The sequence below is a fragment of the Nymphalis io genome, chromosome 6, assembly GCF_905147045.1.
Source record: "Nymphalis io chromosome 6, ilAglIoxx1.1, whole genome shotgun sequence".
Lineage (NCBI taxonomy): Eukaryota > Metazoa > Arthropoda > Insecta > Lepidoptera > Nymphalidae > Nymphalis > Nymphalis io.
Window position 1 is genome coordinate 3,579,533 of NC_065893.1, and position 14,833 is coordinate 3,594,365.

The 14,833-nt window shown below is 32.3% G+C and overlaps 1 protein-coding gene across 3 annotated transcripts in view; it reads left to right on the plus strand.

Moving 5' to 3' along the window:
* Positions 1-14,833, plus strand: part of LOC126769089 (uncharacterized) — a 53,393-nt gene that overhangs the window by 13,252 nt on the left and 25,308 nt on the right. For 2 of the 3 annotated variants that reach the window (XM_050487626.1, XM_050487628.1), the window contains one exon: positions 10,286-10,573. The gene's annotated coding sequence lies outside the window, so the exon portion shown is untranslated. Of the gene's footprint in view, positions 1-10,095; positions 10,183-10,285; positions 10,574-14,833 lie in introns of those variants that run through there. The other variant, XM_050487627.1, reaches the window with a different exon arrangement.

The window sequence follows — 14,833 nt, forward strand, 5'->3', positions numbered from 1 at the left end:
ACGATAAACTGAGATAAAAAATTGAGCACTTAGGTTGTTTATTTGTCTAGAACTATAGATCATAGACTAGATGGAGCATTCGAGTTTATGAGTGTCAAAAAAATATCAGACAAAAGTTGGCTCATGAGCTCGCCCCGATCGTTCAATGTCGAAACTATCATTATCAAGTAAAGACGCGCATTCTGTAACAGAATAATAATAACGAAGTATATATATATATAATAATAATAATAATATCCTGGGACATTTTTCACACACGGCCATCTGATCCAAAATTAAGCCTGTACAAAGCTTGTGCTATGGAAACCAGACAAACGATATACTACATATACTTTTCCTTTTGTAAATACATACTTATATAGATAATTACACCCAGACTCAGGACAAACAGACATGTTCATGCACACAAATGTCTGTCCTGGGTGGGAATCGAACCCACAACCTTCGGCGTGAAAGGCAAGTGTTCTACCAACCACGCCAAACGGATCGGATATTGTTATATATAACAAGTAAAGTTAATATAGATACTAAGATCCAAAATATATTTATTATATTAATCACGTAATTTAACCAACGTACCCTATTCGTAAACACTGAAGCAAGAATATAATGTTAACGTGTAAATCTGAGACTGTCTGCGGCATCTAAGCTTCTAAACGTATGTTGTTAGTGTGCTATTACAAAAAAATAAACGAACGTACCGTTATTGATTTACTTTGTGTTTGTTTGAAAGATAACTTGATAGAGAGTGTTCTTAGTTACGCTTAAAGACAAACAGTTTAGCTGTTTTAAGAGAATCGGTTCTTTTCTGGTCGTTGAAATGATGTGAGCTACTTCAACTAGTTTGATTAATTTTAAATTTGTATCCAATAAAATAATAATGGTTATAATATTTTGTAAGAACAAACCCGAAACTTATTGCAGAAAACGGTCGCGATATGTCAGAACGTGATATGCGACATTGACCATTATAATCCCATTTCAAGTATAAATAGTATATCCTCGTAACTCGGTTGTCAGTTGGAACAGAATCCCCAACTCCTCTCCAACTTACAGCAAATGTATCAAAATGTATGTATGTGTATGTATGTATTCACTGGTGGTAGGGCTTTGTGCAAGCTCGTCTGGGTAGGTACCACCCACTCATCAGATATTCTACCGCAAAACAGCAATACTTGATATTGTTGTGTTCCGGTTTGAAGGGTGAGTGAGCCAGTGTAATTACAGGCACAAGGGACATAAAATCTTAGTTCCCAAGGTTGGTGGCGCATTGGCTATAAGCGATGGTTGACATTTCTTACAATGCCAATGTCTAAGGGCGTTTGGTGACCATTTACCATCAGGTGGCCCACATGCTCGTCCACCTTCCTATTCTATAAAAAAAAAAGCTTGAGCTCATTGAAATAGTTTCGATGATAGGTTATATATATAGTATATATTGTGGTTTTTTTTTTAAATATATATTATAAATTAAAAATCCTTAAGTGACGTTACATAATTCAAGTAATAACTATGTAAAAAATGAAACCGACTTCAAATAAAATTCGAACTTATAAAAAATGTCATCTCTTCCTGTTTTCACCATTAGGTTTTTTTTTGTTTTTTATAGTATAGGTAGGTAGACGAGCGTATGGGCCATCTGATGGTAAGTGGTCACCAACGCCCATAGACATTGGCACTGTAAGAAATGTTAACCATCGCTTACATCGCCAATGCGCCTCCAACCTTGGGAACTAAAGTGTTATGTCCCTTGTGCCTGTAATGGTGTGTTTGTATTGGGGTGATATTTTTTATTTATATATAGAATGGACAAAAAAGGGAGGTATAATTCCTAAAACAAAAAAAATCTAAACCGGTTCAAAAATGATGGAGTTCTGAGGTAACAAACAATAAAAATGCAACCTACTTGAGAACCTCCTTTTTTGAAGTTGGTTTAAAAATATACCAAGATCTAAACTGTATTGTAACATTCTTTTTTATTTACTATCGCAAAATTATTAGACTCAGTTCGATATGTATCAGTATCGATATGTACTTTAAATATATTATAAATACATAATATATATAAAAAGAATCAATACGTATGTACATATCATTTTTAAGAATAACGAAAATGTAAAATAATTGGCTTCACTCAGCACGCAACATTTTATCATTACGTGATGCAGCGCGCATGTAAAACAATGGAAGTTACGTATACATTTTGCGATGGAAGCTCAACGCTCTATCTAGGCAAATAAATAAATAATTATTATAATATACAGATTAATTAATTAATATTAATTTTATAGAGAATTTGATAGGACTGTTTTCCGAAAATAATATTTATCAATTCTTTTTTTTTCTCTCGAATGTATAGATAATCAAAATTCTTGTGGTGAAAACAGTATATTTTACACATAGAATCAAAAATATTAAATTTATTTTATATTAAGGGGGCATGCATCCTGCATATGAATATTTCTAGCAGTTGAGTTAATCGAAAATTATCGAACTAGCGCGCTGTATGATGCGATGTCGTGCGCGCAACCTTGCGGCGCGCGGCGCAGGTCAGATTTTTCGAAGGTCGATGACTCGTTCGTAATCGCTGCGAGTTATTATTATTTGTTAGCACTCCGAACGACGAATAGAATCGAAATTTGAATCGTGCAGTTAACATCATTGGCCTATCTCCTGTTAAGGTATATTCACTTTTGTAGGCAATTTTGTAAGTAAAAAATGAATAAATTTTCTTTTAATAATACACGTTAAAATAAAACGTTTTAATAAGCGATATATAGATATCGTTAATTATTGTAATCGCCCCTTACATAAATATATAAAAAAGTACACGTCATTACGGCGACATTGTCACTGGACTATGGCATCAGGCATCCGACTTGCGCAACATCTGTGCAGCAATTCTGCCGCTCTAAACGATTGTCATCTGTCCATGGACAGCCATTTTGATAATTATTGTCATAATGAAATACGGCCTATTTTTGCTTGTAAAGTTTTGACATGTGTTGCGAAGTGTACATAAATAAAATCGACATTAAGTAAATTGAAGGTAGTATTACTTTTTATCGTATGTTACGTCTTATGAATTGTACCTTAAAATTACGCTTTAATTTCAGTCTATCTTTGACTATCAGTCAAATATCTAAAATCAATTAGAATAAGAATCAAATTAAAATATGAAAATGCGATGCCATGACGATTGTAATCAAAATGTAGCGTTGATTATCTTATTACAAAAAAATAACACATTTGTTGTTTTAGTTATGTAAATAAGTTCTCATCCAAGCAAATCAGCTTAGAGACGTTTTTGCGTTTGTAGTAGAGTTATACATACAGTGGCTGAATTCGGAATAAACCAATTTGCGGTAGCTAACACGTGTCTACAAAATGACAATTCTATCGCATAAGTAACGATAGAATTGTCATGCCATTTTATTTTATTTTCCTTACTAATATTTGTTTTTTATATGAAAATTGTCATTTAATGTTGGTATTTCATGTTAAAATTGGTAATTGTTCGAGATTACCACATCCAAATTATTCTTATTATAATTAATAGACAGATATTTAATTCAATTTGTTCTTTTTTCAAAGTGTTACATTTCGCAGTAATTAAGATTATCATTTATCTGCTGACGGTACACTACTCTAAATTCAAAACGTCTCGAAGTGATTTAACTATAACTACCTATATTGTCATATTAATGACATAAGTGTTTGTGCTTATATAATTTAATTTAATGACATATAACATCTAATTCTATGGTTAAATCATTTTAACTTGTCAACCATATCCGGTGTGAACTGTGAACTAAGAATATTTTGTAACTTCGTCATCTCATTGTGTTCTTAGGAACAATAACACAAATATTTTAATAAAAAAAACTCCCTACGTTATATGTCGTCATGGACAGCGCGATGTCCCAAAAAAACGGACACCATATTAGATGACTATTGATGACAATAAACCCTTACACCTGCTATCTCTTTCTTTTGTTGCTTTCAATAAAATGCGCCTTGCACATCTGACTTCAACAATATCTACCTGCGACGACGGTCTAGTGGAGAAAGGGAATGAAAAAGATTTTTTTATTTTCTTGTCTATGGCTGATCTTTATTTATTGAGGACGGTGTTAGTAAAATTAACGATTTGAGAAAACACGTGGACTCACAAAAAGTTCGAATCGAATACACATATATTTTTTTATTCTGATACTTCTAGTTATCGATTTGTTTTTTTGTTTTTTTTTTGGTTGGTAACATTTATAACAAAAGTGGTGTTCATAATATATAGAAATAACTACCTAAATGTATATTTTGTTAAATGAGTTGTATAGCTTATTGCAATGGTAACGTAAACGTAACAAAATTACGTAAAACATTTTATTTACAAAATCCAAGCAATTTGCGAATAACTCTGCCACATATTGTGCACTATAAACAAGTCTTGATTAATTTATTTTTGCATCTATACAAATAAATAAAATTGAAGTGTCTGCAATTTCAAAATAACTACCCCCTTGGTATCATATATTCACTTTTATATGACTTCCAATGTTCTGATAAGAATTTCGACGACACATAATAAAACACGTTTTTGACGAATCCATAATGAGTACCATAGATTATTTTAGATCTCGACCAATAATGTAATGTCAATTTAAGGTCCAAGTTGTTTGTCTTTACTCCAGCCATTGGAATAGGCTGTAGTATGCAAGTCGCGGTAACATGCGAAAGCGATCCCATTGCGCTCCTCGTTCAGACGGAAATGGTTCCGCTTTTTTATTAGTGGGTATTTCGATGTTCGGGGCGCACTCGGCGCCTTGGACACCGGCGAGCCCCACATGCTCCCCACTGTTCTCGTGGGGGAAACGCGTAAAGCGTTTTTCCAGCGTTAAAAAAAAGGCTATACTATGCAACCTTTACTAGGGAAATTAATTGTATCATAATTATTTTATAAGAAATCATAAATAGGTAATTTAATGCACTTAGTTCGCATATCAAATATCTTATCCTAAAATGATGATTTTTGAGTACATTTTTCTTTCGAAATTTAAAAATTGATAATGATTCGTAATTTGTATTATCAAATATAATATCGATATAAATAATGTTAAATAACAATATTAAATGTAATCTTCAAATCAAAATACATATTATAAATTCGTAAAATTAACAATAAAATGAAAAATAAAGATCGAAAGCAACGTGCAAGTGATGTAAAAAGTGCGAAAATGCTGACCGACTAACCCAATTGCGAGTCCGTGAAAGACAAGGTCAGTCAAATGCTCGATTGCTTACCTCACTTATCCATTACACTCTTGTAACATTGTAGTGGTTTCCACTCAAAACATTTCTGTATAAAGATACTTAAATATTCTCTTAACTTCCGATTTGGAAGTTTTCGATGGCTAAATTTTGATGAATCTACATTTAAGGTCCTTAGAGTTCGATCTAAAATATTAAATTATAAATCTTTAAACGATCTGTGTGTGTTTGTGTGTGTGTTTGAATATTCTTTTCAAACTCCAGGAATTGAGAACCAACAATGATATCAACTCAGAATCTGAAACAATTTTTTCGCGCGCGTTAGTTTTCATTGTATCAAATATGTATCATTGTAATAAATATAAAAAAAGAAATCGTTGATTGTTATTGAAACCTATATCCAGGACATACAATCACAAAAAGTGCGAAATTGTTGAGCGCTTGACCCAATTGTGTGTCCATGAGGGACAAGGTCAGGGCAACGTCGCTCACTGCTCGACTGACCCCACTTGTGCATTATACACCGAACAGGCCTTTACCAAAAAGGTCTGACTATAACTTAGATCAAAGAGATTTTGAGTAATCAATCTACAACAACAAATCAACCTCTGTTGGGCGCATGACTAAAAGTTTCAAGGTTGAAGTTGACGCACAAATACTTCAATTCTTTTCACTTTTGCCACGTGCTATTTATTCACATTCGCTCTTTAGGTACTCTTTCTCAAACGATGTTTTGAAACTGTACTTCAGTTGAAAGGTAAAGATGGTTAAAGTTTTTTTTAATATAAAATAACTAATTATACAAAGCAATTGGTAATTTTGGTTAGCAGTGTTTTTTCCAACTTTAAATAGATAACATTTAATCAGTCGAATAAATATTACATAATAATAGTTTAATTTTAGAAAGGTTAAAAATATACTATTCAAATATAAGAAATTATTATATATAATATGTAGAACTATGCCTAAAAAAATAAAAATTGTTATATTAAAACTATTATATAAAAAAAACATATCACGTTATACATTGTGCAACATAAAATATACATACATACATATAAATATATTCATCATTCAAAAAAGAAAATGATGTATTAAGTATTTACTCAATTGAACTGTACAACTCTGAAAAATCTCTTTTAAAGTGTTGTCTCCAAAGGTTATTAATGCGAAAAATCATACAAACAAATGCAAAACATTGGTCTTGTTGGCAATTAATAACGTAAGAGAGTTAAATAAGAGTTGCAAGTTTGAATGAGAGTTCGTCATTGTTAAAAATATGATATCAATATTTTGGTTTCTGTTTCTAAATTAAAATTTGTTAAGCTGTTTCGAAATTATTTATATTAGAGTAAGAAACTAAACGTTATTTGGGATTTGCGTTACTTCACTTTCCATACAAAATCGAAAAAGCTTTTTGGTCTAGTCTTTTGTGTTTTCTATTTATTGATCTTATTGATACTATAATCACTTGATTTGTTGTCGTAGACAATGATATTTTTTTTCTAAATCGCACTTTTTTTTAAGTCAACGGAAATGTACGTTGATGTTAACATGCAATTTACCTCTCCTACAAATTTATAATGATTGCTTTATGGTTCACAGCTGTTAAATCTTATTTGACATGTGTAATAATTAAAAAGTACATTATGTAACTTTATTACATATTTTGAATATTTATGTGTCAAAATTACTTAAATTATAGACTTAAAAAAGGAGATTCTCAATTTTGCATTTGTTTTAAATGTTTTTTAACTCAGAACTCTGTCATATATGAAGAATCGATTTAGAAATCTTTTTGAAAAAGACATACTGATTATAATACATATTATATAGAACCCTATTAAGTACAACGTGAACATTTTAATCAACTATATTATTAATTGCAATTATTGTTATGTTCGATCTTTGTCAATAATAATAATTAATTAATGTCAGCAATTAGTTATATCTTATTCTTAGCTGAATTATGCAATCAGGTGCTTTTTAAATTTGTTCGTGAGATTTAGGAGAATCGTAATTTTACATAACCTATAAAAAGTTGTTGCTATCCAAGCTGTAAACTTTACGTGCGACCTGGTTGCGCAAAAAGAGGGTAACGGTAGCCTCCAAGCGGATCGTCGGCCGAACAGACCACAGCGGACTGGAAGACTGGAAAGTAAGCGCTTAGTCACTTTCTCTCGAACAGGTCTCAGTCTTACTCCAACCGCGGTGTAACATGTTCACATACTAAGAACAAGAACCTTGTATCTCACAATTATCATAAATTAATTAAAACACTGTCTCAAATCGTGACTAGCCTTCAAATGGCTCTTAAATTCAAATTTTCAATAAAATTTTCAAATTCAAATAACCTTGTGATTTAAGTTTCGCAATATTGATTACTCAAGGAGTATTAAGGAGATGTCACCGGTATGTAAGTTTATATTATATTCCTATAAGAATCCAACATGTGTTATACTAGCTTTAGATGAAAAAAAACCTTGACGATCGTTTCGTTTAGTTGGGTAAAATCTTGTGTTAATTACCTCGTTGTGTGATTTTTTTAAATGAATAAGAATTTTTATATAATCTGGTATTCGTTCAGTGAAAGGTTCGCCATTTGCCACGAGTTATGTGGCTGGTATTAAAAATATATAAAAAAAAACTGGTAAGGCGATGACTCGGCATACGAGCAAAAAAACTTGTACGGTCTGGTGCGAGAGGGACAGACGCACAGAACCAAACAAGTGCGTTACCCCCACGAAGATTATCAGAGCATTTATTTTTATTTATCTCTGCGCGTAGCGGTTCTAAAACTAAATTACAATTTAAATAAAAACAAACGTTAAATTAAATATCAAATTGTGCGCTATATAAATGTATTCATTGAAAATGTACGCTTCAACATTATTAATTCATAATTTGAATTTCATCCTTTTAGGGTTTAACCAAAAGGAGGTCAAGCTGATACGATAAATATTGTGTTTATAACGTGTAAAGTGTTGTTTTAACATTTTATTGTTAATTCGTTAATACACATTAGTCTTACTATACTGCTGCTTCGTTGCTTTATTGGCTTGATGTAAGGCTGCAGACCCGGAGGTCCTGGGTTCAATTCCCAGATCGGGCCAATAAAAAGTTATTGGGTTTTTATGTCGGAAAATTCTCAGTAGCAGCCCGGAGTCTGGAAGTTGGAAGTGTGTTCACTCCCGGGCCTCGGAAAGCATGTAAAGCCGTTGGTCCTACTCCTGAACTCTTTCCGGTCGTGTCAGATTGCCGTCTCATCGGATTATGAGAGAGGGAATAGAGAGTGCACCTGTGTTTGCGCACACACTTGTGCACTATAATATCTCCTGCGTAATTGGCTAATCTCTCTTGAGATTGGCCGCCGTGGCCGAAATCGGTCTGGAGGACATTATTACTATACCAAATAAATTATTAGTGTTGTTTTAATCTCGATTAATTAGGGAAGTAATATTTTTAATAATATAATAAAAAATAATTTCATAAAGCACAACGAATACGTATATTACTCGATTAGGATTGAAAGCGGACTTTTCAAAATTATTGCGGTCGTAATATTGAAGAGTGAAATTTTTTCTTTTGACGGGCCGGTTGGCGTGGTACGTAGATTGCCTTTCACGCCGAAGGTAGTGGGTTCGATTTCCACCCGGGACAGACCCGGTGTGTATGAACATGTCTGTTTGTCCTGAGTTTGAGTGTAATTATCTATATTAGTATGTATTTACAAAAAAAAGGTAGTATATGAAGTATATCAGTTGTCTGGTTTCCATAGTACAAGCTCTGCTTAGTTTGGCATCAGATGGCCGTGTGTGAATAATGTCCCATTATATTATTATTATTACTATACATATAACCTAGTGATACGGAAAATACATTTACGGTGAATCCCGGCCTACGCTAATAATACGCTTCTAGATATATTGTTGAAGGCATGATGTTGTTAAGTAATTTAAAGACTTATTTAATCAATTTTATTAGCAGTATATAATTATTTAGGGAATAATTAATACCTTTATTAACTAGACAATACATTTACAACTAACTGTGTGTGTTATTAACTGGTATATGATATATGTAACATTCACGATGTGATTTATTTCAATCACGATAGTATTTAGCTTATATACGATAACAATAAAGAACAAGGTTGCTACGGTGTAGGAAGTGAACCTGTTTTCGTCTTCTTAAATAATTTTGTATTTAAAAAAATGATAATTTCCGCACGCCCTTCAATGTCTTTAGTTTGCTTACGTATTTAGCTTATCAACACCGGTTATCTCACTAACGTTTCCTTCATTCGCTTTTGGATAACTGTTCTTATCAACGGCACACTTTGTATTCTATATGAGTCGGTGTACGACTCGGTTAAAATCGCGGATAGACCACAATTCGACGAGCATTGTTACTTGCTACTTGCCAAGCAACAACATGAGATGACCTTTACGCTTGAGCGCGTGGCCATGAGAACTCCTGAAGGTTGCGGATACTCGCTTATGAAAATTTATTGCAACAGCGGTTCCTGGAATTTATTTTACGAATTGTAAGCGCATTCTTGTTTAAATTTGGACACGATATTTGAGATAATATTACCTTTTTATTATATTATCTGTATTTGTATTACGTTTCTGCGTATGTGTGCATAAAACAAATCAACCGACAACCTAGAAACTTTACTGACATCATATTTGTGTGCGTGCCGTGCCAATAGGTCGACCAACCAGTCGACCAGACAGTCTCCCTCCCTCAATCTGTCCTCCGTCTACGCTCCCCTCCCACCGATTTCCCCCCCTTTGCGCCAGCCAGTCAGCGTTTGGTCAGCGATCTGATAATACGTGTACGGGATTCGTTTGCACCAAATTCTTTACGTCCTGGTTAATTTTAGTGCAGACTTTAGTTAGTTTAATCCAAGTGAGTATCTATCATGGCATCATACATAGTTTAATAAAATTAATATATTTCTCGTTTATCGTTTTAAAATGATGAAACTTACCACGGCTTTGTCTTGTTACAGGTACTTTACTTGGTGGGGCTGGGTGTGAATCCAGATACGGTGTGTGTGGTTTTATATAACCATTATTACTCTTATTGAATAAACGTTAGTGTCAATTTAAATTATTAACTTTACGAAGCTAGTGCTTTATAAAGTCGCATTGAAGTGAGTGTCTTTTTTTGTACATAAGTGAAGTGTCTGAGACGACAACGCTACTATTGTGTATGACAAAGTAATAAGTGATTTGTGTCATTACCATTAGTAAATGGATTGTTAACCATTCGGATTTCAAGCAGCTCGATGGCAACTGTAAGTAAAATATTTTACTTTTTTTTTAGAATGTAAAGACATTTACTTATTTTAAGTTATTTAATTCAAAATGATTTTTCAATTTTTATTACACACTTGTTGTTTCAAATTACGATTATAGATGAAAGTGCTATAAACACTTGACTACGTATTCAACTAAAATATTATTGTCCAATTCATTTCAAATAGACTCAAAATTACAAACAAGTGTTTGAGTGATCAATAGCTTGCCAGTTACACTTCATAATAATTATAAATTTTGATTTTGCTTTCTTATAGGATTAGATTTCATTATATTAATAACTAATTAATACAAGGTGTTATGTACCGTTTTCGATCGTTTTAAAAGAAGAATTTTGAAAAACGGCCTGTTGCGTTTCAAATTCTTGGATAACTAGTCATGTTTTTGTTATAATAATATACATACAGAAAAATATCATTTATCATGGTAAAAAGCTATGAAAAGTGAGTACAGTTCATGTTAAAAAAAGTCTAGCTAATCTATTAAAGGCTTGTGAATATTCGGAGCTTTTTCTATCATATTTATATGAACTTGTTATAAACAGGATCTGTTTTGTTTCATAAGCTATCTTGCTTTATAAAAAAGAGACGAGGTAGCAGTCACAATCTTTTTCCGTGAGGAGGCAATAAATTTTAAGATTCCATCGAGGCATCCGCGCAGGTGCAAAGAACTTATACTTTGATTCTCACGTTCGGTAGTGTAGCCTCATTGTCCTTCTCCGACTTCGATCTGTTTTAATATTATGCATCTATTTTGTAAAAGCCGCTCGTAGAATAGCTAAGCAAGGTTAAATTGATAATGATATTGCAAAGATGTGAGCAATACGGGCGCCATCGTGAGGAAATCTGGAATTGACTGACGCGCAATATGACCTCGTGAATGTTCTCTAATTTTAGTCGTTGACATTTTGTTGTGAACATTTTTTGGCTGATTTTTTCTCTGAATATTTGTTTTATACGTAGAGAATAGATAATTTTTTTTAATGCTTTATATTTCATTAATTTGTTATCTGTCGATACATAACATCGTCAATTAATGAGTTATTGACTCTTTAAGTAAATTAAATAGTTAGATAAATGGCGTTTGAATAAATGAATAATATAATCAGATGCAGACTAACATTATTTCTCGGAAAAATTTCGGGGAATTCAGGTTTTTGACGCGAGTAAAAACATTTTGACACGAAAATAAGGGCACATATACGATCGGCGCTCATTTAACGAAGATCCATTTTTCAAAGTTATTTTAAAATAAATCTAAACCAGTCAAATGTCTTAACTGTTTAAGATGATAAACATTTATTGGAGTAAATAATAGTAGATAACAATAAAAATCAAATGATTATTTAAATTATTCTTATTCTCCATTATATAATATATCATTAATCATGAATACATCATGAAATAAATTACAAATCTTCGTGTTTTTAGGTTAGGGTGAAAGGTAGGTATAATTGGCGACTAAAACCTATGCTTAAATACAACACATGTAATGATTGCAAGAGTCAGCCAGCCAGAGCAATATAGAGAGATATTAGCACTAAAAGAGGTCAAGGCACGCTCATTGGCGGCCTGCGTTTCCTACTGACCACGCCGACGAGGAAGCAACTTGTTAAATCAACTTAAGAATCAACCGCACATTATTCTTTTAAACAATAAATTGCTTTAACATGACTCGATTTCGATATATGATTTTGAAAAGAACATCATTAAAATGTAAAAGTAGGTAGTTGAAAATAGAAATAGCAGCCTACCTGTGTCGTCGTCGTCGTCTTAATTTGTTTTGATCTTGCTAATATTAAATTCATATAGGTAACAGTGGGCAAGCTTCTGATAATTTATTTTAAAAAACTCAACTAAACTGAGTTGTTGCGATGCAAGGTTGTTTAAAACAATGTAGGTAGTTGAAGTTTATGTCGATATTAAGAAATATAAGAATTTGTTCTTAGTATTCGTCGAAGTTATTCATGTTATTTTTGGGAATCCATACGCGTTAGTAATTTGCATATTGTTCGTATATTTTGTTTATATCTTTGTATAAAGAGACATTCATATTTACCTTATTTTGTTTTTACGCTAAAATTGTGATTAATGCGTTTTAAAAAATTTCCAATTAAAATAAGTATGTTTTAATAGTAGGTCAAACGATAATTATTATCTGCTTTAATTTTAGGTCAAGGTTTTCAGTGATAAATGTTTTGTTTTTATTAATTTGCGCGATCATCAATATGATAGAACGTTGTTTATAATTCTAAGCCACCTGCATCAGCTGCGTGCATGTAGGAAAAAAAAAAGGATGGATATAACTCGAAGCTATCGAATTAATTTGCAACGTGATGTACGTCTTTCGTGACCTACTTAGATACTCACTATCATTCTGTCGTTTAAGCTTCGAACGATAACGCCCCTCCACTTTCTCCATTGCGTATTTTCGTCAATTATTTGTTAGCGTTATTATTTTCAAACATAATTCGCCCAATAAAAGAGCAAAAATAACAAAACGAAATACTTTATTTAAGTAAGAACAAGCACTTTAGGATTGTCATTTATTAAGATAAATTGGATATAAAGTTACACCGGTTCGGAACGTAGATTATTTATTCTATTAATTCATGGTAAACGTAAAAGTACTCGCGTTTTTTTTTTTAAATTAAAGAATCGAATCCCGCGTTTGTTGGTGTACATTTCGTGTTTATATGTTATGCAAAAATGTTTGTCACGGTTACTATCAAAATTATAACACCGATTGACTGGCGCTGATACATATAATATTGTTGTAAATAAATTGTGACAACCTAAATTATCCCTTTATCGGTAAAATGGTTCGAAGGTAATTTCTAGTTCCAAGACAAAAAGTTAACGAACATCCCGTTTTTTAAATTAATACAATTTATGCCAAAAGTGCTATACCATAGTAATATTCTTTGTAGTAATATGATTTGTTACTAATTTTGATGATGATATCTGCATTGTGTTCAGTATAGCTCCGATGGGTATATCCCTATCTCAATATCGCGTATATAAAAGCGTACATTCAGAGTGTTTGAATTTTTTTTAACATAATTATTTTATATGTTAAATATATGACAAGTTATCGAGCTGTTTGATTAACAACCTCGATCGCTAATATAGCTAATGAGATGGCAACAAGCGTTCCATGCGGAAGTAAAGATGACGCCTGAAACCTGACAATGGTTTTTTTTTTTAAATAGTTAAGTTTTTCTGACTATGCAATTAAGCAACATATTCCACCTTATTATATATTTTTTATTTCAATATGAATACTAGGCAAATTATTTCAGAACGTGAGTTATTTCGAAGTAGTACACTATTGTAATTTAATTTATCATAATCAACTCGTTGAGTTGGTCACGTGCGAGTTAGGATGGCTGGTTTGCCTTGATATTATAGCATTAGTTATTGAATATATATTTCAAAACGAATAGTAAAAAAATAATCACAAACGTCTTTTATAATTAAAAGTATTTGGTAATATATATCTATAATAACATTAGTCGTGTAATTATCCATATACAATGTATATACGTATACATGTATATGCTTTTGTGGAAAATAATGTCATAAGCATAACATACAATTCGAAACATGTTAGACGAATTAAAATAGCCTTAATTTAAAAATCGGTCAAACATCAAATGGTATTCACATGGTTTGTCTGAATAACATTGACTTTCACAATGTAGTCGACTGACGTAACGTCCGCGCTGCGCCCGCGCCGATTAGGTAAACTGCGCGCTTTCTCCGCACTTTCACCGGCACTTCCGCGTCGGCGCAGGCATACTGACGACTACGCGAACCGTTCGAACAGATTACGTATTAACTACCGTCTAGTGGTAAATGCGAATATAATAATGCAGTTGCAATCACAGATTGTAATTTTATTATTTATAATAATCTTTATAATAACATATGTCCTACGTAAAAACAATTACGTAACCTACAAGAACTTACGATGACGTATATATATATAGGTAGGTATATATAGGTTTAGTTCACCCGATTTCCACTCGCGGCTTCGTGTGTTGAACGTGTTTGAAAAATGTCATGATAGTAGTTTGAGTAGTTAATGTATTAGTTAGAATTAGATTCGAACATCATACAATTGTAGATTGAATATTGCTCTTTACAAATATTTATATCTTGAAACACAATATATAATAATTTATTATAATGTTCTCATTAAATATTTATATTATTTGTAGCTATTATAAAATCTAT